A 27,853-nucleotide genomic window follows, 5' to 3' on the forward strand; every position below is an offset into this window, starting at 1 on the left:
GTTTGTAGCTTCATCTAGCCGCCACACAACCGCCTCCGAAAAACATTCATACACAATGGCTGCCTAAGCACACATGCGCGTGGCCGAAATCGCTCCCGCCCACTATTTGGGACACCTAGGATTACCATCCTACCCCCGACCCACAGTAGGTCTGAAATTTAAGAGGGGGCAAAGTTTGTACTTTCCCCAAATTTCAAACAAGCGCGTCCCATCTGTTCAAAAAAGCCAAAAACAAGTGCGTCCCAGACCGAAACATGGTTCTCCCTTAGCTCCCCCCGTCTGATTCCCCATTCGTACTCCGTGGGCGCCAAAACTACCTCTCCACCAGCCGCGAAACCCCGACGTTCTCCGTCCGCCACCCCATCCCACCCATCAACCGCCGCCCTCCTCCATCACGCCGGAGCTAATATCCCGACGTCGTCGTCCACCGTAACGCCCTCTACGACTAGTAGTTGAAGCCGAGGCCGAGCTGTCCGCACCCGAGCCAGTTCAACCACGCTGTCCTACGCCTCACCGCTGCTACTCCAACTTCGCCACCGTCCACCGCATCAAAGCTGTTCCTGCTACGCCGTCCTTCGCCGCCTTGGATCTGCTTCCCCTCCACCGACATACGGCCATGGCAACACAGTCAACAATTTGGCCATGGGTTCGTCCAAGGCTGCACCCTCCTCCAAAACATCAGTTCCCCCGGCAAAAAGAAGAAAATCGCCGCGACATATGGAGGACACAACACTGGCAACCGGAAATGGTACTCCTCTTCCCTTATTCATGCAAATCTTACGTGTTTGCTTGCACGGTATTCATCCCACAGAAGACACTAGTTGACCGCTTCTTCTTGATACTAGATGTTCCTAGTGACTCGCGATGCACAAGGTTTCTCCTCATATACTATTTCACCTTAGCTAGAGGTTCGTCGCCCCCTGGATTTCAATTCCTGGTCAGTTGATTTTCAATTAACGGAAGCATTCCCCGGCGTAACAGGCGCTAGTTCGCCTATTACACCGGGGAAGCAGCGCCTCGGTGTTTATCTTAGGGGCGTGTGGGGCCTAGAGCTGCTGGCGCCCGATCTGGAGGTCGGCCGGGATTAAAGGGATGGCCGGGGGGCGCTGCCAAGCACGACGGTGGTGTGAGGTCGAGGGGAGGGTGGGGTGGTGGAGGCAGGGGTCTAGGCCGGTGGTCGCTGGTGGTTCGAGAAAGATCGTCAATAGTGACTGGCGGGAGGTAGACGAAGGCCATCTGCCTGTTCCTTATAGATTGGACGGTTCATAAAAAAATCGACTGGCCTATTTATTTTCTGTCGACTGTTATTTTGATAGGAGGAGTACCTGCATTTCCCAGCCATCCCTATGCTCATATATTACAAAATCATACGGAGTAGAATCTAATTTTGTTTGCCATGCAATGTTGTAGAGCTATCATATGTCTCCTGTCATTTATTTTTCAGCCACCTGCTATCTGCTACTTTTACGGTGCACTAGTTCTGCACACACTTCACCCATACTCTCACTATTGTGTTTTTTTGCAAGGGTACTTTAGACTCTACTGCCTTGACAGAAGCAGAAAAGAAAAGAGAGAAGTCGATCCAGCTTCGTACGGGATAACCCACAAGTATAGGAGATCACAACAGTTTTCGAGGGTAGAGTATTCAACCCAAATTTCTAGATTCGACACAAGGGGAGCCAATGAATATTTGAAGGTATTAGCAGCTGAGTTGTCAATTCAACCACACCTGGAGATTAATTATTTGCAGCAAAGTGATCAGTAGCAAAGTAGTTTGATAGTTTTGATAGTAGTGACAGCAGCAACGGTAACAGTAACATTGATAGCAGTAATTTGTAGCAAGTGTAACAGTGATGATAGTAATAGTAACGCAGCAAGAACAATATAAATAAATTCATAGGCATTGGGTCGGTGACTTGTTGGATGATATTCATCATGTCACAGTTATAACCTAGGGCGATACGGCACTAGCTCCAGTTCAGCGATATAATGTAGGCATGTATTCCGTAAATAGTCATACGTGCTTTATTAAAAGAACTTGCATGACATCTTTTGTCCTACCCTCCCATGGCAGCAGGGTCCATATTGGAAACTAAGGGATATTAAGGCCTCCTTTTAATAGAGAACCGGAACAAACCATTAACACGTAGTGAATACATGAACTCCTCAAACTACGGTCATCACCGGGAGTGGGGCCGATTATTGTCACTCCGGGGTTGCCGGATCATAACACGTAGTAGGTAACTATAACTTGCAAGATCGGATCTAAAACATGGATATAATGATGAATTCGTAAACGGTTCAGATCTGAGTTCATGGCACCCGGGCCCAAAGTGACAAGCATTAAGCATAGCAAAGTCATAGCAACATCAATCTAAGAACATAGTGGATACTAGGGATCAGGCCCTAACAAAACTAACTCGATTACATGATGAATCTCATCCAACTCCTCACCGACCAGTGAGCCTACGATGGAATTACTCACTCCCGGTGGGGAGCATCATGGAACTGGCGACGGAGATTGGTTGGTGATGACGAAGAACGAAGACCCCCCTCTCCGGAGCCCTAAACGGACTCCAGATCTGCCCTCCCGAGGAAGAAGAGGGCTTGGCGGCGGCTCCGTCTCGTGAAACGCGATAATTCTTTCTCCCTGATTTTTTCTGGAAATATGTGAATTTATAATATCAGGGGGGTCGTTAGTGGGGCCACCAGGTGGGTACAACCCATCTGGGCGCGCCAGGAGAGGGGGGCGCGCCCTGGTGGGTTGTGCACAACCAGGGGCCCCTCTCTGGTGGGTCTTGGCTCCAGAAATTCTTATTATTGATATAAAAAATCCTCACAAAGTTTCTTTCCATTCCGAGAACTTTTATTTCTGCACAAAAACAACACCATGGTAGTTCTGCTGAAAACAGTGTCAGTCCGGGGTTAGTTTCATTCAAATCATGCAAATTAGAGTCCAAAACAAGAGGAAAAGCGTGAGAAAAAGTAGATACGTTGGAGACGTATCAGTACGTGGCTAGGCCAGACATGTTTCATCACTTTAAAGGGTGTAGTGTCAGCACATGGAGACGGTAAACGTAGCTCTGGAGTTGATGATCTTGCTCGCAATGAACCACCATCCCAGGTGCCTGCTTTAACTTCGCGGTGTCATATGTGGTTGCATGTTGCATATGGTGTCTAGCTTGTATTCAAAAGGCCAAAGTTGGTCTTTATTTAGATAAGGAATGATATTTTTTACATGAACCACCATCCCGGCAGCACCAGAAGACAAATAGCTAGTCAGGGCACTGGCCGAGCCAGTGACAAGCCTAGCACAGACATTCATCACCTGGAAGCCAACTAAAAAGCCACGATGGTGGCGAAGCAGCCAGCCTCCCACCAGGCTCTCAGGTCCTCGATGATCATGCTCACCACTCCAGCCGGATGTCTAGCTTGTATTGCTTCCAATTTGGTTAGATTGCATCTGCTTAGCTTATACATTATACCTTTGAATATGACATGCCTTCCTATTTTTGGTACATACTAGTACATTTGTCTATTAACCATGTTCTTACATAAACTAATGTTCTTGTGTATCCCTCATCAATCACTTATGATGAGACAGTCACCCCAGTGGGTTATTTTGAGAAAAGATCATCTTTTGAAGAATGCAGTGTCAGCCTCCCCACATGATTCTCAAGAAACAACAAGGCTAGATGAAGATAGTGAACGTAGCTCTGTAGTTGATGACCGCATTTCCCCTACACCAGCATCGCAGGTGCTTTCTCTAACTTGGCAGTGTGATATGTGGTTGCATGTTGCATATGGTGTCTAGATTGTAAATCTTCCAATCTGGTTAAATTGCATGTGCTATTCTGCTTAGTTTATACATTATACCTGTTAATATGACATGCCTTCCTGTTTTTAGTACATAGTACATCTGTCTATTAAGCATGTCCTTACATAAAACTATTGTTTTTTGTATCCCGTATGAATCAATATGATGAGACACCTTTAGTATATGCGGTGTGATATTAGTTGCATCTTTCATATGATTTATAGCATGCGCTGCTTCTAATTTGTTGAAACTCCATTTATGATGCGACACTTTTAACTTGGCAGAGTCATATTGGTTGCATCTTTCATGTGGTGTCTAGCTTGCGTTGCTTCTTATTTGTTGAAATGGCTTCTGCTTAGTTTACACAAATAGTTGTGAATATGCCATGTTGTCCTGTTTTTCGTACATATTCCATCCTGGTATCATGTGTTTGCCTTACATCAAAGTAGTGATTGCCAGTACCATGCACGAATGAGTTCTGAAGAGTGAATTTTATTGCTTTTTCTTGTCGGTTTTACTTGACAATTCAAAATCAATAAAGCGGAAGGAAAGTAGCAAGGCAGAGGATAAAGGTGCTCCTTCCAAATGGAGGGCCTCTACAGATTCTACTCCGCCACTCCCCAAGAAGATTTGCAAGACTACACATGCATAGACACTCAACGTAGCTGTGTTGATGATGAGCATGTCTCCCCTAGTGCACCATCACATGTGCTCCCTCTAACATGGCACTGTTATATGCGGTTGCATGTTATGCATGATGTCTAGCTTGTATTGCTTCTAATTTTGTTGAATTCCATCTGCTTACTTTACACATTATACTTGTGAATAAGACACGTGTTCCTTCTATCACACCATGTTTTTACATCAAAGTACTACTGTTGTGTAACCTGCAACAATCACTTATCATAAGACACGTTTGACTTGGAAGTGTGATATAGGTTACATCTCGCATTCTTTTCCAGCTTGTACTACTTCTAATTTGTTGAAATGGCACTTATGACGAGACAATTTTAACTTGGTAGAGTGATATTCGTTGCATCTTTCATATGGTGTCTAGCTTTCATTGCTTCTAATTTGTTGAAATGCCTTCTCCTCAGTTTACACATCATAAGCTGTGAATATGCAATGCTGTGAATATGCAATGGCACTAATGTGAGAGACCTTTAACTTGGTAGTGTGATGTTGTTTGAATCATGCATATGATTTATTTCTCGTACTACTTCACATTTGTTTAAACGCCATTTATGACGAGACACTGTTAACTTGGCAGAGCGATATTTGTAGCATCCTTCATATGGTGTCTACCTTCCATTGCATTGCTTCTAATTTAGTGAAATGTCTTCTGCTTAGTTTACACATCATAGTTCTGGTTATCCTATGTCGTCCTATTTTTCGTACATATTACATCCTCCTATCATGTGGTTGTCTAAATCCAAAGTTCAGTTCATCTGTATCACGCATCAATTTGTTCTAAAGAACTAAATTGTTATTCCTTTTTCTTGTCGGCTTGACTTAACATGGCACAGAGAAAGAGGAAGGAACACAAAATGACAGGGAAAGGGAAGCGGAAGAATCCTGCAGATTCTGCTGGTACTGTTGGTGCAATAGAATGTCAAAGTCCAGCGGAAAATTGTACAAATGCAGTATCCCGTGCTACACAAGCTGTAGAACAAGCCAAACAGAAACCAATAGCTGCCACCAAACAAGCAGAGAAAACCCTAGTTGTTGCAACACCTTCCACAGTACCACCAGCTACACGAGTTACTCGTTGGTCAACTCAGCTAGCAGCACGTTCCCAAGCTCCTTTGCCACCGGACACTACTTCCGAAGCACTCTTGACACAAGACGAGTTGGCAAGATCATATGAACTTTGTGAGCTTCAACAGCAAGAAGGTAGTTGCTGGAGTCAAGTTACAGTTGCATGCTTCTTTATATGTAGTCTCACAGTTTGATGTACACTAACACTTCCTATGTTCTTTGTTGGACTGGCACCTAGGCACAAGAGGAAACAAACATCGGGGTTAATGCTCGATAGGTTAACTAAATCTAGAGGAGGAAGAATGGAGATCCGTTTTGAGGCGGGTTTAAAAAGGCCACGTGATGCTACAGAGTCAGTCAAGTTAGTATCAGAGGCAGCGGTTGCCGTTAGGTGTCATGTACGTATCCTCCCAACATGGATTCAGTACAGGAATGACAAATACAAAACCCAGTTCAACACCTTTCTCGACCATTTATCTGTAAGTATGGTTATGTATGGAAACTAGTAATATCGTCTTGCTCTGTCCCATACTTTCTAGGTTGCTAATAATGAGACTCCCATAATTTTCAACAGGTGAGGTTCAAGTTGGATAGCCAAGATGATGCAACCAGACAAGCTTGCACCCATGTTTTCAAGTCTGCTCTGCGACAGTATCGGTATAACTTGAGGAAAACTCACTTTGAAGGCAAGGCTAATAGTGAACTTTCCCAAACATCTCCAGTGGAAAATATATCGGATGAAGACTGGAGAGGCCACGTTAAACATTGGTCTGATCCAAAGTATCAGGTACATTATATATATATATATATGTGTGTGTGATCAGATCACATGTTGAAGTCCTATTTACGCATGTGCCTCACAAATCTATCTTCTTGTAGGTGAACTATTCAAAGAGCAAGGCCAACCGTACGAAAGTGAAATTTCAACATATGACAGGATCTCGTAGCTATATTGCACACTGCGAGGCTCTTGTAATTAGCTGTTGTTTCACTCTTTTCGCTGTACCATATTATCAGATCTATATTGACTTGTTCCAAATGCAGAGGAGAGCCCGCAAGGACCAAAAAGTACCTGAACCAAATGCTGTGGAAATCTTCAAGGACTGTCACACCAGTAAGACGAAGGGCATGACTACACCAGTCAAAGCCGTTGTTGTAAGTCCTTAATCCTCATGCCTTTTAACTACTACTTACTCTAACTTGTGCATTGAACTGCATGGTTTACAGCCAATGTTTATTACTCTTTTCAATTTTATACACAATTGTCTTAGCGTATCATTGCACCTTACAAGGTTTAAAAGAGAGGAGTGATGTTCCTTTGATCTTGATCTGTAATCTAGTTCTATGCTGGACTTGCCCACACAACGTTACAATTGCCTGTTTGTCTATTCTCAGTTGTTTGTGATATGAATGATGTCATACTATGCTTACCGTATTATAAACTTTGTCTCTTTATCCTTAGCTGTCAATACAATGTGAAGAAATAGACAATACATTAGCCATGCTACATGGTCATATGTTGGGAACCTGGTTTTATTATGTACTTTGCAGTAAAATACAACTAATATTTTACATGGGTTCACCAGAATAAGTTCTGTATATAGACCAAAGCTATTTTGTTTGGTTTTGATGCCTCCTTAATATCTTCTGTTCTGGTACTACTAATGTAAAAACTCAACTTTTCATCAAGCTATGGAAAAAATGGTGGAACCGCCACCTTCTGAAGGTGGCGAGGCAACTATAACCGCAATGTCAGCTCTTGCTGCAGTGGGTCAGTACCTGTCCACTAACAGTGCCAAAAGCACGTTCCTGCCTAATACTGGGTTGGTTGTTAAGGCAATCTCATCCAAACTGCCTCATGATCAAGATATGCAAGCTCGAAATAATGTTATATCTGCGCTCCAGACACAAGTCCATTCCCTAACAGAGACCCTTTGTGAAACAAGGACAGACATTGTTCAATGTCGTCAAGATATGCATAGTTTTGAAACCAGACTATCAGACATTTGCTATGTTGTTCAGGAGCCTAGGAGAAATGAAGGCGAAGGTTATGGTGCTCCATTGGACAATACAGCATGAAAACATAACAGTCAGGTCAAATGAACTGAGCTTCTGAACTTTTGGTGGTGCATTTATCTGCCAGACTGTTAACTTTTATGCCAACCTTCCTTTTGTTTTATAGTTGTAATTTGTTTTGTTGCGATACAAAATTTGTTCTTAACGTGCAGCCACCGGCTGAAGAAAACAGCAAGCCATTTTTGTATAGTGTAGGGTGTTCCCTATATTTGCACTGGTGGCGATCTTTGATGCCTAGTGGATGTAATCTGTGCAATCTCCTCAATAGCCTAGCGTTAGTTTCGGGCTTATTTATTTCCTAGTCTTCTTTTTCCCTGGTTTGCTAGTGGCCGCAACAACCAAGGGCCATATACAGACCGTGGTAACCTTGACCCTGCTACAGGCCGTAGGATCCATGGGCCTCCAACGGGCCATAGAATTGGTGGGCCTCGGGCCGTCGGATAAATGGGTCTACATGGGCCATAAACGGGAGTAATTGGTATCGGCCCAGCATGGTAACGGGCCGTTAACAGGCCGGAGGACAGCAAAGGCTTAATTCTGTCACAGGCATAATGGGTCGTTAATGGGCCAGAATATAGGACGGGCTGGAAACGGCGCAACGGGTTAACAGGCCACAAACGGGCCGACTCTTGCCACGGGCCGAATTTGGCCCATTAGGGGAACAGGCCAGTAACGGGCCGGAAGTAATCGAGGGCCGGAAAGGAGCCCAAGAACGTACGGGCCATCAGTAGGCCGAAAGCTAACACGGGCTGGAAACGGCCCATGTGAATCATGGGCTGTTAATGGGTACAAAGAAAATTACTGTTCATTATGGGCTAGAGTCACTGTGGGCCTCTAAAGGGCCTAAAGATACAAAAGGCCTCATATGGGCCGAAAGACGTCATGGGCCATACATGGGCCGAAAGTGAAACGGGCTGGTGTTATATTCGACGGCCCACATGACGTTGTTGGGCCGATTTCGGGTAGGCCCTAATGGACCGTGAGGTACCGGGCCGTAAAATGGGCTATTTGCGAAGAGACCGTTAACAAGCTTTTCATGGGCCAGCCCGCTAACTTTTGACCAAGTCAAACGGGCCAGCCTTTGTAAGCTAAATGGGCCAGTGGTGGGCCGTCGCACATGTCGACATATCATAGGCGCCTATCTGAGCCACTATCGAGCTAACACGTGTTTCCTCCAGCCAATCGGAATTTTACACGTGGAAAATCCCCATTGGTCCGGGCTGTTAACGGGTTATTGGATCCAAAACCGGACCCGATAGCTTAACGGCGACCCGTTACGGTGGATGCCACGTGTCGGTCACCCTTGACGAAAGCACTTCTGTGATGCGTGATTTATCGTCATGGAAGTGGACACTTCCGTGATGATAATTTTGGTAATGTAATGGAACACTTCTACGACAGCACAGGTATGACTATCCTGATTCTGTCATAAAATCGTCATGGATGTACATGCATGACAAAAAACGTGACCTACTGTGACAAACACGTATAATCACGGAAGTGTATTTTTTTGTAGTGTATCTAGGTGGAGGGGGGAGGGGAGGCAGCCCCCAGGGCGCCCCAAGTGGCCGGCGGCTGCCCTAGGGCGCCTGCCCTGGCCGAATCCCCCCTTTCCATATTTGTGTATGGGGGGAAGGAAAGGGGGGTTGGCTGCCTTTGGGGCGCCTTCCCCTTCCTTCCCTCCCTCTTTGGTACGTGGGCAAGGGGTGGAAGGGGCGCACCAGCCCCTTGTGGGCTAGTGTGCTTCTCCCCCTTTGGCCCATAAGGCCATACACTTGTCAGGGGTGTCCGGAACCCCTTTCGGTGCCCCGATGACTACCCGATGCACTCCGAAACTCTTCAGGTGTCCGAATACCATCATCCTATATATCAATCTTACCTCTCGACCATTTCGAGACTCCTCGTCATGTCTGTGATCTCATCCGGGACTCCGAACAACATTCGGTCACCAAATAATATAACTCATATAACACTATATCATTAACGAACGTTAAGCGTGCAGACCCTACGGGTTCGAGAACTATGTAGACATGACCGAGACACCTCTCCGGTCAATAACCAATAGAGGAACCTGGATGCCCATATTGGTGCCTACATATTCTATGAAGATCTTTATCGGTCGAACCGTTATACCAACATACATAATTCCCTTTGTCCATTAGTATGTTACTTGCCCGAGATTCGATCGTCGGTATCACTATACCTAGTTCAATCTCGTTACCGGCAAGTCTCTTTAGTCGTTCCGTAATACATCACCTTGTAGCTAACTCCTTAGTCCTTTGCTTGCAAGCTTATGATGTGTATTATCAAGAGAGCCTAGAGATACCTCTCCGAAACTCGAAGTGACAAATCATAATCTTGATCTATGCCAACTTAACAAACACCTTCGGAGATACCTATAGATCATCTTTATGATCACCCAGTTACGTTGTGACGTTTGATAGCACACAAGGTATTCCTCCAGTATCCGGGAGTTGCATAATCTCATAGTCGAAGGAATAAGTATTTGACATGCAGAAAGCAATAGCAATAAACTGAACGATCATTATGCTAAGCTAACAGGTGGGTCTTGTACATCACATCATTCTCCTAATGATGTGATCCCGTTATCAAATGACAACACATGTCCATGGTTAGGAAACCCTAACCATCTTTGATCAATGAGCTAGTCTAGTAGAGGCTTACTAGGGACACGGTATTTGTTTATGTATTCACACATGTATTTAAGTTTCCGATCAATACAATTCTAGCATGAATAATAAACCTTTATCATGAATAAGGAAATATAAAATAACAACTTTATTATTGCCTCTAGGGCACATTTCCTTCATTTAACACATCTGGGGCAGGAACGAGTAACCCGCCTGGCGTAACCCGGGTTGCTGATGCGCCAGGTGTCGGTGTCAAAACCAGCGGATCTCAGGTAGGGGGTCTCGAACTGTGCTTCTAAGGCGGATGGTAACAGGAGGCGGGGGACACAATGTTTACCCAGGTTTGGGCCCTCTCAATGGAGGTAATACCCTACTTCCTGCTTGATTGATCTTGATGATATGAGTATTACAAGAGTTGATCTACCACGAGATCGTAGAGGCTAAACCCTAGAAGCTAGCCTATGATTATGCGGCACACCTGACATGGGCTCGAATCCCTCGAAGATCAAGTCTCCGCGGATGTCGGCAGTATAGTTCAAGTTCCCAAACCTGACCTGATGGCCAGGGGCGTAGCTCTCGATCTGCTCCAGATGGCCAAGCGAGTTGGCCCGCAGTAGGAAGCCGCCGAATACGAAGATCTTTCCGGGGAGGAAAGCCTCGCCCTGGATCGCAACATTGTCGATGATCGAAGGAGCCATCAAGCCTTTATCACGACGGCACAGTGGAACTCTCAATGAAAGCACCAATGTTGGTGTCAAAATCGGCGGTTCTCGGGTAGGGGGTCCCGAACTGTGCGTCTAAGGCGGATGGTAACAGGAGGCGGGGGACACAATGTTTACCCAGGTTCGGGCCCTCTCGATGGAGGTAATACCCTACTTCCTGCTTGATTGATCATGATGATATGAGTATTACAAGAGTTGATCTACCACGAGATCGTAGAGGCTAAACCCTAGAAGCTAGCCTATGATTATGATTGTTCTTGTCCTACGGACTAAACCCTCCGGTTTATATAGACACCGGAGGGGGCTAGGGTTACACAGAGTCGGTTACAAGGGAGGAGATCTACATATCCATATTGCCAAGCTTGCCTTCGCAAAGGAGAGTCCCATCCGGACACGGGACGAAGTCTTGAGTCTTGTATCTTCATAGTCCAATAGTCCGGCTAAAGTATATAATCCGGCTGTCCGAGGACCCCCTAATCCAGGACTCCCTCAGTAGGCCCTGAACCAGGCTTCAATGACGATGAGTCTGGCGCGCAGATTGTCTTCGGCATTGCAAGGCGGGTTCCTCCTCCGAATACTCCATAGAAGATTTTGAACACAAGGATCGTGTCCGGCTCTGTAAAATAAATTCCACATACCACCGTGGAGAGTATAATATTTTCACAAATCTTAATCTGCTGACAACTTTTCATAGCGTGATGTTCTGTCGTGGTCTGGTCATGATGAACCGTTTTTCCCAGCCTGCCACTGCACGTGTTGCGAGGCGGTTTTATTGGCACGTCTTGTCGAAGCAGAGATCGTGTTCCTCTTATCACGGGATTCTCATCAATACGGGTGTGGGTAACCCAATCGCGCCATCAATTACGGCGCTTGGGGAATAAGCGGGTTCACCAGGCAAGTGGGGAGGCGCAGAATCCCTGCTGCCTTTATAAGGGGATAAGGACTCCCTTTCGCACCCACACTTTCTTCTTCCCGATCCATTCCCCTTCGCTCGAGCTCCAGCGCCCAAGCGTTCATATTTTCTGCCCACAAAGGCCTTCCGAAAATGTCTGGATCCGGAGCAGGAGGCAAGTGGATGGCCTCTACCATCCGGGAGAAGGATATCAAAAAGCTTCAGGAGGCCGGGTATCTAGCCAAGAAAATCAGCCACCGTCTCCCGACGGCGGGACAGATCGTCCCTACTCTGGAACCCCATGAGAGAGTTGTATTCCTCCCTCACTTCGTCCGCGGGCTAGGGTTTCCCCTCCACCCATTCGTTCGCGGCATCACGTATTATTATGGGATCGATCTTCACGATCTGTCCCCTAATTCCTTCCTCAACATCTCGGCATTCATTGTCGTGTGCGAGGCTTTTCTCCGCATCTTGCCACACTTCGGCTTATGGCTGAAGATTTTTAATGTGAAGCCCAAGGTAGTGGGCGGCGAGCACGCCGAGTGCGGGCGCGCTATGGTGAGCAAGATGCCCAATGTCACATGGCCAACAGGCACCTTTAATGATTCCGCCAAGGAGTGGCAACAACAGTGGTTTTACATCACCGAGCCGCGCGACATGGAATGGGCCGCTACTCCTGAGTTTCGATCCGGAGCCCCTCTACGGCTTACATCCTGGGTCAAGAAGGGCCTGAACTAGTCTTCGTCCGACGAATTGTTGGTGCTCCAGACGCGCGTTAAAGATATGGGGGACAAGAACATTGAACTTGTCAATGTAGCCTAGGTGATGTTAGTTCGCCGGATCCTACCTTGTCAACACCGGACTTGCAATCTATGGGAATTCGATCCGGCCAAGCACCAAACTCTGCGAGAGCTTTTCGGCTCCTCGCACAAAGACATCTGGAAGGTGCTTTTCAAGTCCAACAAATCATGGCCGGACTCCGCCGAAGACCACGGGTACCTACTATCCCGCCCTGCAAGTTCGGTAAGTCGTCATACTTTTTATCCGCATAACCCAAAGGAAGCGCTTAATGTGTTTTCTACAACCCTCCTGGGGATGGACGAAGAAGGCGGGGTGGATCCATTGTCTGGCTTCGCTGCCCGAAGAACCGGCCGTCCCACTTCTGACGAAGATGCTGGTCCCGGTGCCTTACAAGGTGCCGAAGGAGACGGCCGAGGAGGCCAAAAAGACCTGGGGCGGCCTTCATCGCCGCGGCACTTCGGACACAATATCCGAAGGCTCTGATGCCCGTTCCACCTCCGAAGAGGACGAGGAGGAGGAGGAAGATGAATCCCCTGCGGGGGGAAGAAGAGGACGGCCTCCGCACACTTGGAGGCCGAGTCGCCTAAAAGGGGAAAATCTCCTCTTCCGGAGGAGTCTACTGCCGCCGCCGACAGCGGCCCAGCATGGGATCCTAGGGCCCATCCCTGGTGAATTCGTGAGTATATTGAATCCGAGTACGTTTATGCGTCTGGACTCATCATGGCATAATATTTTAACCTGAGCCATATTTTTTGTAGTCCGGCGAGGTCCCGTACCAAACAATCCTCATCAGAGGATTCGCTGAGCTCGGATGCTATGGAGAGCGGGACGCCCCCGAAGGCCCCTTCCTCCAAACAGGTGAATAACACCGAGGCTTTGTCCCAGAGGGACCCCGGCCAAGGAGGAGAGGGAAAGACTGTGAAGGCGGCGCCTGGAGGTCAAACTTCAGGGGCCGGACACATGGGGGAGAAAATTCCCATGGGAGCTGACGGCGGGGGCCATCTCGAATTCGGCTCCCAGCCGGATGCAATTCCGGAGACCAATACGGCTCCAGAATCAAGCAGGCAGCCTCTCTCAGCTGGAGGGGGCATGCCTGTTCCACCGGCAATCTCTGTCCAACCAGAGGTGTCGGATGCTTTGTTGGTGGCGCTGAAGAGCGCCTCCATCGTCGATGAACACTGTGCCCTTATGGGTGCGGTGATTGAGAAGATTCAGTCTGCTGAGAGTGGACTGAATGAAGCCTGTATCGGCCTTATAAAAGGTTTTGAGGTATGTTTTATGAGGTTTCGAAGAGTGTCATGGTATGGATAGTAGCCCCTGATACACTGTTCGGTGCAAGAAAGAACCGGACAAAGGATCAAATTTATGTTCACAGGAAGACTCATTGGATGACATCTATTTCTCTTCTGTTATAAGCAGGCGTCTGTAGCGGCTGCTGCCTCTCATACTGCGGAGGTCTCCGGACTGAATCAAAGTCTGGAGTGGGCCAAAGAAGAACTTGGCCAGTTGAAAATACAGTTGGGAGATACACAAGGTATGCGCAAGTCTTGTTCACGTTTATTGCGAATGAATTTTCAGTATGATAAAATATGTTTCATGATTTGTGCTAGGGATGATGACCGAAGTCGAGGCTCTTAAGAAGGCTGTGGCTGAGGCCGAGAAAAAGGCAACCACAGAGCAGGCTCTTCGTGAGAAGCACGAGGCCAGGGTTGTTGAAGCTGAGCAGGAGTTGCAAGAGACCGTGAAGAAATGCGAGACCTTGGAGCAGAGTTTAACGGAGAAGGAATCCGAACTCACCAAGGCGCATCAGGCCACGAGCAATGCCCGGGGGGAAACCCAAAGCGCCCTGCAGGGGATCCAAGAGGCGAGGAAGATCGCGGCGGGTAAGGCTTTTTCCATGTAAAGCAAGTATTTGAGGAGAAAATCATGTTTCTAATTTTGAATTCGGATTTCTCAGGGGTATTTGCCGAGCTGCCCCGCAGCATATCGGATGCCGCCCAATTCTATCGAGCCGAAGAAAGGAACACTGCAGATAAGCTCTTCTGGTCGCAGTATTTGGCACCGAATTATCCGGTGCCTTTTGTCGATCAACTGAAACAGCTGATCGAACTGCACAAGGCGGCGGAACTAGCCATGAAGGATCTGATTATCCGGCTATGGCCCGCCGAGCCGATTCTAAGCAGCTACTTCAGGCTCGTGAAGCGGCTTGTGAGTGCCTGCCCTCGACTTGATTTCATCAAGCGGTCGGTCTGTATAGAGGGTGCGCGAATGGCCTTCGCTCGCGCAAAGGTGCACTGGGGGAAGATGGATGCTGAAAAGCTGGTGACCGAAGGACCGCCCGAGGGGAAGGAGCACCGCAAGCCCGAATTATATTATGAGAGTGTCCTGAAAGGATCCTACCTTGCAGCGGAGCTATGCACCAAGGACATTATATTTCCATGAATGCAACTCATGTTCTCCTTTGTAATGTTGGAACAAGGTCATTCATATTATTTATTGCCTGTTATATAAAATTTTATCCTCCTGCGCGGCCGTTTTATATATTAATCCTGAGAGTTGGCCAGTCGTCGGCTTCTGCCCCCACGTAAGAAGTACGAGGGTGTTCGGGATAGACCTGATCACTCTTTATCCCAGTTTTGGGTCCTTCGAAGGAGGTGTTCAACACAACGAACCAGGCAATCGGACTATAGGGCTTTATCGCTCTCACTTAACCATAGGAGCTTTAGGAAGGTAGGCGCAGCCCCTGGTGTTCGGAAGACCGGGGCTCTATAAGCACCTGGTCGGAAAAAAAACCGATCCATCGCACGCTGCATTGGTTATGGCATTATGCGGGAGAAATCCTTAAAGATTTTACAACCTCTCGAACAGCTGACCAGCTCTCGCCGTATCATGACAGTCAGTTTTCGGCTTTCTCTACTGAGGTGCTCGTCCGAAAGAACTGGGACACAATCGCAGTAGTTCTCCCAGTGCTACCTTAGCCGATATAGCAGAACGTAAGGTACCAAAACATGGGAGCCGGGCAAACCCAACTATTGACCCAAGACATGATTCGGAGCTGATGCATATAATGCTAGAGGTTCGGGGTGCCGAACTTCCGTGAAGGTGTTCGGACTTTATTGTCGTATTATGGGTAAAACGAAGCCCCTGGCATATTTGAAGGCATATCGTGGTGTACGGATGCCACTTGACAAAAGAATTTTAATAAGAAATAACAGCAGATAAGCGTCATATGAATCCATATGTTGTATTTTAATAGTACGTCGATGCGTATAAGTACAGGTAATGTGATAAAAAGGGAATATGACTGTGGAACCTGCAGAGACCAGGGGGAAGAAGCTATGTGCGGATCCGGAGTATAGTCGGATAGTCATCGCGGGGAATATCTACGGATTCCCTTGCGTGTTCGAGCTGCCTCAATATCGCCCGTCCTGGTCGGCGCAAAGGTGAACCTACAAAGGAAATGTAAGAAATGTTTGCGTGCCGGAGAGCGGTTGAGCCGCTGAGCGCGGCCTGTCCTAGCCTTCGCTGGAGTGTTTAATTGAGCTCTGGACGAGCCGGGCTATCCTGCCGCGAAGTAGTTCGGAGTCCTTTGATGGTGTCCGGGAGCCTGGCCGTCGACTCGAGGTTCGGCTGCAAGGTGCTGCTCGTTGCTTCTGCTGTTAAGGCAGCGGTGTACTCGTTGGTGCCGAAGTAAAGTTTGTCCTTGCCATGAACCGTGATGACGTCGTGTGGACCGGGCATTTTGAGCTTACGGTAGGCATAATGTGGCACCGCGTTGAATCGAGCGAACGCGGTTCGTCCGAGCAGTGCCTGATAATCACTGCGGAAAGGGACGATTTCGAAGATTAACTCTTCAGTACGGTAATTGTCTGGTGATCCGAAGACTACCTCAAGGGCGATGGAGCCTGTACAGCTGGCTTCCACACCTGGTATAATGCCTCTAAAAGTGGCTTTAGTGGGTTTGATCACCGAATGATCGATGCCCATCTTGCGCACTGTGTCCTGGTAAAGCAGGTTTAGACTGCTGCCTCCGTCCATAAGGACTCGTGTGAGGTGGAACCCGTCAATTATTGGGTCGAGGACTGGTGCGGCTGGATTGCCCTGATTGGCGTTAACCGGACGATCCGTGCGGTTGAAGGTGACCGGCCTTAGTTTATATTGTGGGACGACTAGTTCCGTTAAGTCGGCATCCCTAAGGGTGCGTATTCGGTCCGGGTTGGGAATTTGAGTGGTGTTTACCACGTTCACCGTTTGGATTTGCGGGGGAAATTTCTTTTGCCCTCCTGTGTTCGGTGATCTGGGCTCTTCGTCGCCATCATCGCTTTGAGACCCCCCTTCTCTGTTTTTGGTGCCTGCCCTACCAGCTTGTTTGAAGACCCAGCATTCTCTGTTGGTATGGGTGGCTGGCATTCCTGGGGTGCCATGAATTTGGCATTGGTGATCGAGTATGCGGTCCAGACTGGATGGACCCGAATTGTTATTTTTGAGTGGCCCTTTCCGCTACCCGGACTTTGAGCCACTAAACCCGACATTAACTGCCGTATCTTCTGCGTTTTCACCATATTTGCGGCGCTTGTGTTTATTGTGCCGTAGTTTGCCGTTGCTATCCATGGCCTCTGATGTGCCAGGTTTGCTTGCTGTGTTGTTGCTACGAGCCAACCAGCTATCTTCGCCCGCGCAAAAGCGGGTCATAAGTGTCGTGAGGGCTGCCATGGATTTTGGCTTCTCTTGGCCGAGATGTCGGGTGAGCCACTCGTCACGGATGTTATGTTTAAAGGCTGCTAGGGCTTTGGCATCCGGACAGTCGACAATTTGGTTCTTTTTAGTTAGGAAACGAGTCCATAATTTCCTGGCTGACTCTCCGGGCTGTTGTGTTATGTGACTTAAATCGTCAGCATCCGGTGGTCACACATAAGTGCCCTGGAAATTGTCCAGGAATGCGTCTACCAGGTTCTCCCAACTTCCAATGGAGTTTGCCGGCAAGCTATTCAGTCAATGCCGAGCCGGCCCTTTGAGTTTCAGCGGGAGATACTTGATGGCGTGTAGATCATCCCCGCGGGCCATGTGAATGTGGAGGAAGAAGTCTTCTATCCATACCGCGGGGTCTGTAGTACCATCATATGATTCAATGTTTACGGGTTTAAACCCTTCTGGGAATTCGTGATCCATTACTTCATCAGTGAAGCATAGGGGGTGTGCGGCGCCTCTGTGTCGGGCTATGTCACGACGTAGTTCATATGAGTCTTGTCTGCTGTATTCGGCCCGGCCGGATTTTCTTTTAGTGTATTCGGCGTGACGATCATCGTCCCGCGTTGGGGTGCGCCCCCGTGATCTGTAGATCAATCTTGTATGTCCTGCTTTGTTTTCCAATACGTCTCGTAGGTCCTGCGTGTTGCCCCGGGCCTTGGTGTTTTTGTTTGTCTGGCGACGGGGTGCGGGCTGGACTTCGCGCTGATATGCCCCTCTGTCTCGGCCACGAGGTGGCCGATCAGCCGCATCATATGCTGGTAATGCAGGTTTTAGTGCTTCCTCCTCGAGTTGGGGTAGCAACCTGCGCTTTGGGTAACTCTTGGTTGGGCGCTCGAGTTCGTATTCCTCGGCCACCAGGACCTCAGTCCATCTATCCGCTAGCAGATCTTGATCAGCTCGAAGCTATTGTTGCTTTTTCTTCAGGCTATTTGTTGTGGCTATAAACCGGCGCTTGAAGCGCTCCTGCTCGACGGGATCCTCAGGCACGATAAATTCTTCGTCGCCGAGGATCACCTCGTCTTCGGAGAGAGGCATGTAATTGTCATCCTCTGATTCTCCGTCTGCTGCCTGTTCCTGAGGGCTAGCTTGTTCATCCTCCTGCTCGAGGCCTGGCTGGAGGGGATTCTCTTCGTCTTCGGCACTATCCGGAGCGTTATTGTCTCTTGTGCCGGTATCGCTGCGTTTGCTATGGCGGGACTTAGAGCGGCGCCGCTGACGCCGGTGCTTGGATTGCTTCTTGGAGGGATTATCCTCCGTTGCCTTATCGCCATCGCCTTCTTTGGGGGTGTCCACCATGTATATATCATATGATGAGGTGGCAGTCCAGCGCCCTGTGGGCGGTGGTTCCTGTTCGTCTCCTGCATCGTCGTCCATACCGTTGATGTCTTCGGAGCCGAAATTGACATGTCGGTTAAATCGTCGACAGTGGCTACTAAGTGGGTGGTGGGTGGGGAGCGAATTTCTTCGTCGTCCGCATCACACTCTAGCCGGACATAGTTCGGCCAAGGGTCTCCTGACAAGGAGAGAGACCTCAATGAGTTTAGCACGTCGCCCAGTGGTGAGTGCTGAAAGATATTCGCGGAGGAAAACTCCATGATCGGTGCCCAATCTGATTCGATAGGCACGGACGCAGGCGGTTCGGAGCCCATGGCCAGGGACGAATCCAAGTGTCCGGCAACACGGGTCTCATAAGAGGTGAAGTTAGTATTCGGCTCTATCGCCGCTGCGTGCGTGGCCTCTGTGGCGGGGTCTATCCACCCGTCCTCGGACGGCACGATCTGCTCTGGATTGAGGGCCGGAGTAGTTGTAGGTGTGATCTCCCGAACTCTGTCCGACGGCAGAGCTAAGTCATGCTCGTCGTGACTGTGCGGCACACCTGACATGGGCTCGAATCCCTCGAAGATCAAGTCTCCGCGGATGTCGGCAGTATAGTTCAAGTTCCCAAACCTGACCTGATGGCCAGGGGCGTAGCTCTCGATCTGCTCCAGATGGCCAAGCGAGTTGGCCCGCAGTAGGAAGCCGCCGAATACGAAGATCTTTCCGGGGAGGAAAGCCTCGCCCTGGATCGCAACATTGTCGATGATCGAAGGAGCCATCAAGCCTTTATCACGACGGCATAGTGGAACTCTCAATGAAAGCACCAATGTTGGTGTCAAAATCGGCGGTTCTCGGGTAGGGGGTCCCGAACTGTGCGTCTAAGGCGGATGGTAACAGGAGGCGGGGGACACAATGTTTACCCAGGTTCGGGCCCTCTCGATGGAGGTAATACCCTACTTCCTGCTTGATTGATCTTGATGATATGAGTATTACAAGAGTTGATCTACCACGAGATCGTAGAGGCTAAACCCTAGAAGCTAGCCTATGATTATGTGACGCCCCCGATTTCACCGTACACTAATCATGCACGCAAATGTGTATGATCAAGGTCAGGGACTCACGGGAAGATATCACAACACAACTCTAAAACATAAATAATTCATACAAGCATCATAATAACAGCCAGGGGCCTCGAGGGCTCGAATACAAGTGCTCGATCACAGACGAGTCAGCGGAAGCAACAATATCTGAGTACAGACATAAGTTAAACAAGTTTGCCTTAAGAAGGCTAGCACAAAAGTAGCAACGATCGAAAAGGCAAGGCCTCCTGCCTGGGACCTCCTAACTACTCCTCGAAGCCGAACTCCATGTAGAACCATCCTCGGGATCTCTAGCTCCTGGACTCCAGCATCTGGTTACGACAATCAGGTATAGAAAGGGGAAAAGAGGGAGAAAAGCAACCGTGAGTACTCATCCAAAGTACTCGCAAGCAAGGAGCTACACTACATATGCATGGGTATATGTGTAAAGGGGCATATCAGTGGACTGAACTGCAGAATGCCAGAATAAGAGGGGGATAGCTAACCCTGTCGAAGACTACGCTTCTGGCAGCCTCCATCTTGCAGCATGTAGAAGAGAGTAGATTGAAGTCCTCCAAGTAGCATCGCATAGCATAATCCTACCCGGCGATCCCCTCCTCGTCGCCCTGTTAGAGAGCGATCACCGGGTTGTATCTGGCACTTGGAAGGGTGTATTTTATTCAGTATCCAGTTCAGGTTGTCATAAGGTCAAGGTACAACTCCGGGTCGTCCTTTTACCGAGGGACACGGCTATTCGAATAGATAAACTTCCCTGCAGGGGTGCACCACATAACCCAACACGCTCGATCCCATTTGGCCGGACACACTTTTCTGGGTCATGCCCGGCCTCGTAAGATCAACGCGTCGCAGCCCCACCTAAGCACAACAGAGAGGTCAACACGCCGGTCTAACCCTATGCGCGCAGGGGTCTGGGCCCATCGCCCTATGCACACCTGCACGTTGCGTACGCGGCCGGAAGCAGACCTAGCCTAGTGGCGTTCCAGTCCAATCCGGCGCGCGCCACTCAGTCGCTGACGTCAAGAAGGCTTCGGCTGATACCACGACGCTGGGATACCCATAACTACTCCTGCGTAGATGGCTAGTGCGTATAGACCAAATGGCCAGACTCAGATCAAATACCAAGATCTCGTTAAGCGTGTTAAGTATCCGCGAACGCCGACCAGGGCCAGGCCCACCTCTCACCTAGGCGGTCTCAACCTGCCCTGTCGCTTCGCCACAAAGTAACAGTCGGGGGCCGTCAGGAACCCAGGCCCACCTCTACCGGGGTGGAGCCACCTGTCCTTTCAGCCCCCTCATCAGAACCACTTGCGGGTACTCCTCGAGCCGACCCGACTTTAGTCACCACATGTGTCATGTATATAATGTATATAGTATATACCCGTGATCACCGCCCAGGTGATCACGGCCCGATAGTATAGCACAGCAGACGGACAAGAATGTAGGGCCACTGATGGAAAACTAGCATCCTATACTAAGCAGTAGGATAGCAGGTAAGGGAAACAACTGTAGCAACAATGACAGGCTATGCAACAGAATAGGATTAACTGAAAGCAGTAACATGCTACACTACTCTAATGCAAGTAGTAGAGAGTAGAGTAGGCGATATCTGGTGATCAAGGGGGGGGCTTGCCTGGTTGCTCTGGCAAGTAGGAGGGGTTGTCAACTCCGTAGTCGAACTGGGCAGCAGCAGTGTCGGTCTCGTAGTCTACCGGAGAGAAGAGGGGGGGAAGAAACAGTAAATACAATGCAAACATAAGCATGACGATGCGTGACATGACAATGAACAGTGCGAGGTGTGTCCTAACGCGACAGTAGGTGGTACCCGCGAAGGGGGGAACATCCGGGAAAGTATTCCCGATGTTTCGCGTTTTCGGACAGACGGACCGAAGGGGGAAAGTTGCTAGATCGATAGGTTAGGGAGGTGTGGTGGACGAACGGACTGCGTATTCGGATTCGTCTCGTCGTTCTGAGCAACTTTCATATAGAAAACATTTTCATCCGAGTTACGGTTTAAAAGATATGAATTTTCAAAGATTATTTGAATTTCTGGAATTATTTGAATTTAGCAAAAATGAATTATGATGTCAGCATGAGGTAATGCTGACTACAGCAGTCAACAGGTCGGCTGACCAGTCAAACCAGACAGGTGGGTCCAGTGGGACCCACATGTCAGCCTCTGTTAGTCTAATAGTAATTTAAACTAAACTAACAGTCTAATTAGAGGGGTGGGCCCCATATGTTAGTGAGTGATTAGTTAATCTAATTATTTTTATTTATAAAACAATTGTTAGACTAATTAACAGAAGGGGGGCCCGCGTGTCAGTGGCTGGGGGCCGCCCAGTCAGCTCGTTGACCGCGGTCAACAAGTCAAGGGGGGGACCTGGGTCCACCAGTCAGTGGCCCAGGCGGTGCCACGCGGGCGCCACGTCGGTGACGTCGCCGGAATCACGCCGGCGACCATTCCAGCGGCGGAAGTTCGCCGGAGTTGCTCGGATTTCCAGCACAGGGCACCATTCCGCGCGTTTTTTGTGGCGTTCGAACGAGTAGATCGTCCCGCGTCGATCTAGAGTGATCCCAGGAGCGGGGGTGGCCGGAGTGGAGCTCAACGACGACCGCGGGCGGCGCCGGACTACGGGCATCTTCGAAAACCACGCTACGGCCTGTGTTCTAGCTAACAAACGACGCTAGCGGGCTCTACGGACCTCCGGCAACTCGACGGAGGCCACCGCTTGGCTCGGAGATGGACGGGGTGAGCGCAACGAGCTCGCGGACGAGGCCGCATGCGGCAATGGCGACGGCGGCACCGCGAGCCTTCTACGGTGTATGAGGAGGAACCAGAGGAAGGAGGAGGGGGTGGAGGCTTACGGCGCGGCACACGGAGGCCCTCGAGTGAACGGGAGCGCAGAGGGGAGGCGGGATGAATCGCGGCGGGCGGCGGCGACCGAGGTTGGGGAAAAGCTTGACCCGGCCGCTGCAGGGCACCCCAGCTCGTCCTGAAGCGCGGGGTCGATGAGGACGACGTAGAGGGAGCTCGGGGACATCGGCGGCTCGACGAACGGTGGTCGGGGCCACGCCTACGAGGCTTCGGCGGCGATCTCGCTCGGGCGAGGGGAGGGCCAGAGAGAGAGCGGCCGAGATGGAGAGGGGAGTTGGTGGAGGTAGGTGGGGAGGAGGCCGAGGCGTCGAGGGGAGGGGTCAGTGGAGGCGGGGGCGCTGGCGATCTTATCCCCTCCTCGACGCCGGCGAGGGGGGGTCCGGCGGGGACGCGCGCCTGTTCCGACCCTGGTCGGGTGAACAGGGAAGGGGAGAGAGCGACCGGGGGGGAACGGGCCGGTTCGGCGGATGGGCCAGGTGGGCCGGCCTGGCTGCGAGCTGGGCCGTCTGGTCCAGGGGGGTCATTTTCTTTTCCTTTTGTTTTACTTTGTCATATTTTTCCTTTTCTGTTTTGGCTAATTGTCTGGGCACCAAATGAGTTTTGTAAAATATGATAGCTGGCCCACAAATCACAGCACAATATACCTTTCCACCAAAAACTAGTTTGGGGTAAATATCATTTCATATTTATTTTGTATTAATAAAAAGGTTATTAACTAATGTTTTCAGCCACTGTTTGAGGATGTTTAAGTCACTTATCAAATTTCAATAATGTTCTTTACTATTTTATCATAGCCTCTGATTTATCTACTATTTATTGAACATTTTAGTTTTAGTATTTGAAAACTTTTATTGTTTGCTTGATTTTGAACTTTGAATTTTGATCCGGTTTTGAACTAACGCGAGATTATCAACACTAACAGAGGTGACGTGTCATCACTAGCGTAGGTTTACTGTAGTATAATTATCCGGGCGTCACAATTCTCCTCCACTACAAGAAATCTCGTCCCGAGATATAAGAGGGAAGTAAGGGGGAAGGTTCAGGTTACGAAATTCTAGGGAGTGTTCTTGGTCTTGGTTGTCCTTCTCGAAGAGGTTGATCCATTACATTGATGTCTTCATTCTGCTGTTTCAGGTCATCATGATAAGGTGTCGTCCTTTCTTCGGGAACTCCCTCGTACTTACGACAGAGTAAGGGGGTATTCTAGAAGAATGGACCTCTGCAAGGTTTACTATCTGGTCAATATCATCGGGGAAGGTGGCGGAAAGTAACTCTCGAACTAAATCTTAAGAAAAGCCGAGAGCAAGTAAGAAAGTACCATGAGAAGTTTCAAACGGGTAGGCATTCGTTCGAAGCCTGAAACAAAGTGTGAAAGGGATTCAAAGCAATCGGAATAAGTATTATGTCTGATGCCAGTATAGATCAGTAGGACGGTGGTCCGTGAATTACATACGAGGCCACGCGCGATGAATAAATTTGGGAACAGGGGGTACACAGGAGAGTCAGGTTTCGATCCTGTGGAACTGTGGGTTATGGGCCCACCATGTGGGTTAAAAGTAGGACGGGCGGTGACATCTTGCACGATTATGATAGCAAGGCATGTCAGAGGGTAGCCTGTCAGTCATATGTCAGCAACATCGTCGGTACCAAGGGCGAGGGACGAAAAGAACCATTTTCCTGCTCGTTGAAACGAGGCGGACCATTAGGCAAAGTTCTCGTCCATCGGTGGTTACCGAAATGTCACCAACAATAGTAACAGGGTCTTACTGACAGAGTTGTACACCGAGGTGTTTACATAAGCAGGAGAATATTACTGCTTAGATCATATAGATCACCAGAAAGGTTAAACCAAACAATGGGAAGGAAAATATGATTATCAAATTAAACAGAAGAATGGAAAGGAAAATGTGTTTAAACACATATTTCAAGGGTATATCCTTCCCAAGGACAAGCAGAGCATGATATCCATGACGTGATATAATGTAGAAAACTCTTTAGGTACGGGAGAGAAATTTCATGACATTACCCATACAACGGTGTGTGGATAATTGAGCAGGAAACAATTAGCTTTGGGCTTCAAATGTTCCTGTTTAAAATCAGAGTACCATAGACATGCTTCGAGATAGCATTGACATGGTCAACAGGTGAAGATCAGACTTTGGAAACAAAAAGGATCCATCAGGAACAACTTATAGAGTAAGTCTTACAATTTCCTCATGGAAGAATAGCTAACCTTGCTAAAAAGGGAAAACTTATAACAATAGGTCCTCCGGCCAGGTGTGTTAGGCATGACATCACCTTACCGGGTCATAAATAGACCAATGTTATAACTCTTGGAAATATGTTCCAACCATCATATCTGACCGAGATTCAGATTTGATTGGTGTCAGGATAACTCAGACTCAGGATGCCTGAGAAGAAAGGTGCAACACCAATTGACGAGATGACTTTGTAAGATTCTTGGGAAACAAACTATGGAAGCGAGTTCCGAAACAAGAGTCCATCAGTATACCAACGAGAGGATGAGGAGGTGGCTGATTGTCTCAGCGACAATCCATTGAGATTTCCAAAATGTGGATTTCCACCGCTATGTGAACAAGGAGATAACATTAACTAGATCGAATGACTTAATGATGTATGCTCGAGGAAAACATACACAGTTAAACATTGGTTGAGATGTGCACCCGAAATATGGGCTAGGTAGCACAACCAATGTTCGAATGATGATTCATTAAGCCATAGACGTAGAATGAAGCTATAGACCAATAACTCCAAAGCAATAGGGCTGCTAGAAGTTTAGAATTTACACATCACAGACCATTGGTCGGTATTCCTTTTAGAAACAACACGGGGACCAAGAAAGAATGGTGATGGGGAGAAGTATCACCGTACCAAGATGTCATACGAGGTGGTGAAATTCTTACAACATACTTGACGTAAAATTTGGTAATACTCCAGGGTAGAACATATCATAAGCTAGATAGTAGGGAAATCAAGGTACAACACAAAACACGCACAAGTTTGTGTTGAATGGAAGGTAATAAAATGGTCGATGATAAAACAAATCATCGAAGGCAAGGATGGTATTTCTCATCCAGAATTTGATAGATATCTTGGAAGAGCTCAGAATGTTGATGATGTTCACGACACATTTGTAGTGAGGATTTATGAAGAGGTAAACGATCGGCGATGACATCAAGTCAAAGGAATGATGAAGCGATAGGTTAATGGAACCAAGGGGAAGGCACAAACTTGAAATCAAGCCTGTTGTTCAAGGCGAACTAATATGACGAGGAAGATCGACGTAAGCTTAGCTCATCACCGAAAGTTGTGTTCCGGGAAGGACCGGGTAGCACAGTTAAAAGTTTGCACGATAATGATATAGCCGATAAGGCTAGGAATGACTTGAAGGATTATTACACTCGTAAGCAACAAGAATTACTTAGAGTTATTGAATCGGAGTGCGGAATCGATTCGCTTATCGGTGTTCTCGAGTGACTAATAACTCAGAGCCCGTGGAAAATTGGGATCAGTGAGAATGTAGCACTTGATGAAGAATTCATAAGAAGTTATGCAGTTCCATGATAATCTCGAGATACCAGGGGGTAATACTCGACGACAGATCAAGGTAAAGGTTGGACTAGGGTATTGCCCTGCAGAAGACAAGTGCCTAACTTGTACGAGAAATGGTGTTTAAAAGAGAACATGGTCGGAACCATGATTGCAAAAGGCAAGATCCCAGATATAAGATGAACTTATACCAAGGGAATAATTAATTTAAGAGAAGCTTTTAATGATAAGATCTACATCGTGTCCATGGGCATGAACACAAAGTTCAAGGTCGACTCCCACTTCTTCAATGCATAACTTTTCATTCACTTCTCGCGTTTGATGAAGTTGCAGTGTTGAAAAATTTTATCTGGTAAAATACCAGAAGAGTATGACTCATGAAAACTTTCGAGTTCATACAGTTTTTAGGGAAGGTATAGGTTCAACCCATCGGGGCTTCGTAGAAAGATATACTACAAACTTCAGGAGTAAATAACACAAGCACAAAAGTAGAGCATGGTTGACAAAGCAGAGGATACAATTTACCAAAGGCATTATGTATCCGAGGAAAAGCTCACCAGCTTATTTAATATGGAGGACATTGTCGGATAAAATCCGACAAAAGGGGTCTGGTGGTCCACAAGGGATCTGATGTGAGCATCAGTACTCAACCAGAGGAAGAAAGAATGCAAGGAGATCTGATTAAAGAAACAACTGACTAACTCAACGTTCAAATGCAAAAGAATTATGATTTCCAAATCATGGGGTCAGAAGCAACGCTCTGATCAAGGATGGATAAGTTGAGTAGGCTTAGGGGTACAATCGATGGCAATTTGATAGGTCGAGATCCAGCTCATGTTAAAGATGTCTGAGCCGGAAGGATGAATTCTAGGATCTGATTGAGGATTGCGAGCATTCGCATCATATTGAATCAATGGACTCAAACTGATAATGACAAGAGATGCCAATAAGATTACGAGACTTAAGATTAATCATAATGCAAGTAAGCAAGAATTTCAAGAGCAAAAAGGCTCCTGAAGATTTTCGGAAGATTGAATAGTATTTTGAAGACTATTGTGGAATACTTGAATCAACTGGGGATGACCGGATACTCGGTAAGTGCGAGAATTATCAGTAGGGGTGTTCAGGTGCAAAGAACAGCAAGGCAGTAAGCTCAAGGGATTCTCGGAACAACAGAGAGAATTTCGGGGTATCTTGTAATAACAAGATCAACTGGGAAACATTGTATGAATGGCGAGTATACGTGGTTATCCATAGGAGTTTATCGATGAAAGGGAATTGCAAAAGCGATGAACACAAGTCCTCGGGTTATCAGCAGAGAGTATCTTCAGGGTCTTCACGTGCAGCAGACGATCATCAGTAAATAAGGGGCTCTCCGGGTGAAAGTGATAACGAGATCCTAATGTTAGATTTAGTAAAATCATTTAACCCGAATAGAAGAGAGATCAGAGTCCCAGAGTATAGGCAGGGAGTAAAAGATCCTAATACCACCCAATGGCGACGTGGGCCCGTAAGACACACAACC

Source organism: Aegilops tauschii, chromosome 6 (assembly GCF_002575655.3).
Source record: "Aegilops tauschii subsp. strangulata cultivar AL8/78 chromosome 6, Aet v6.0, whole genome shotgun sequence".
NCBI classification, from domain to species: domain Eukaryota; kingdom Viridiplantae; phylum Streptophyta; class Magnoliopsida; order Poales; family Poaceae; genus Aegilops; species Aegilops tauschii.